Source organism: Opisthorchis viverrini (assembly GCF_000715545.1).
Source record: "Opisthorchis viverrini unplaced genomic scaffold opera_v5_492, whole genome shotgun sequence".
Taxonomy (NCBI): Eukaryota; Metazoa; Platyhelminthes; class Trematoda; order Opisthorchiida; family Opisthorchiidae; genus Opisthorchis; species Opisthorchis viverrini.
Window position 1 is genome coordinate 193,858 of NW_008752134.1, and position 1,779 is coordinate 195,636.

Here is a 1,779-nt window from a genome sequence, read left to right on the forward strand (position 1 = left end):
GTGTGTTTATAAAGTCTATGTATATCTGCCAGCATCCTCGGATCATCTGAGCTTTTAGCTGTTTCAAAGTGACTTTCTTGCACAGACTGAAAATGTACATACGTAAAATTGGGGTCTTTGAAAACGCGGCGCGAAATTTGGGCTTCTCATGAACCCAGAGCACCGAAGTGCTCAGCAATGATTCCTGAATTGGATAAAATGCAACTCAAACTGTTTGAAAAATTGTGCCCTTTTAAGATTTATGCCGAATAATAGCAACGTTTTCATATCTTGATGAATCACAAGGGGTATGATGAAGCGGGATTCACTGTACGGGTTGAGGTGGTTTCTTTTCTTTGATCAACGTTTAATACTGGTCAACTTTGATTTCGAAGGGTGGAGAAGAACTTATGTTCAAACGTGAAACTTATAAGCCGAGCCGATGGGCTCAGAACACAATCCTGTGAACACGAATTTGAGATTGAAACACTCATTCAGGTATTTATAAATCTGGCCTTTGAGAGGAAAAAAGGCTAACCGACGGTCAATAAAACTGATACTGACGCCCTAAATGCTTAGTTCGATGGGTTTGTTTGTTGCAGGTTACATCCGACTGTGAGCGATCATCATTTAAGTTAAACATGGTAGTTTGACCTTTCCATTCCCCCCCCCCCATTAGGAAACAGGAGAGTAGCATGTTTCTAGCCCTGCCTGTGTAAATGATTTTGAGGCACATTTATTCTATTCTTTAGAACAAATGTAGTATAGAAGCCAGCAGTTCTTCAAACCCGGCCTATCCTCTAATCATTCCACATGCAATGTGGCAATAGGGACTCAAAACCGCGCCACCTGTGAAAGAATGTCAAAAATGTTGCCCAGCCAACAATGAAGAGCTGCAAGGTTTGTTCACTAATTATTGGGGTTTTGCAGTTTTTTTTGTTTTGATACTCTATGCACAACTACAGTTCTCAAATTAACGTCTAAATACTACCATGGTAAAATTGATGATCAGTGCTATTTGCGTACATGAAGGCAAAATTTCTGCTAAAACCTCGTAGAGTTCTTTGGTATTGCCGATGTCAATGCATTCTGATGGGTTTTGAAACGTCCCGCATGTGGGGCTAACACAAGTTTATACATGTGTCTGTCAGGTATCGCAAGGCATATTTGAGTAGCTCGCATATTTCATTTTCCAGGACATATTTGTTCAAGTTGTAGCCACAGTTTATCCCCAATATGTCAGGCTTGCTTCTTTCTGCCTCGCGGTCTGGCCACATAGTTGAGCTCTGTGTTTAGCAGTGTCAACTCAATCTCTATTGGGTACCCAGTCAGATAGTATGTGATTACGGTTCTACTGTTTCTTACAAGCCATGCGGCAAAGGGATTATACACACAGCTCCTTTATTGCTGGATTACTTAGTGTCCCTTTTGCAGCTGTATCATTACTTAGGAAATTTTTAGCTTTCGGTTAAACGGCACTACTCAAAAATATATTAGTAGCCTAAATGACCTTCTTGACTTAATTCTATTCATCTCTGTGTGCTATTAGATAAGACCTGCGATCAAATCGCTTGTATTTGTACTATAATCAAGGTGATTTACTGGTTGTTGTGCATTGGTGACTCTGGCCAAACAACAATATGTGCAGCCGAAAATAACTCACTCGCGGACATTCACGCGGGCTTACTTGGTTCATATTGCTTACGAGGGTCGTGTTGATGCGTACCAAATTCATAGTGTAGGTTAGCAAACGCACCAGCGACTGTTCGTGTCATCATTCATGTGTCTATAAGTGTCTAC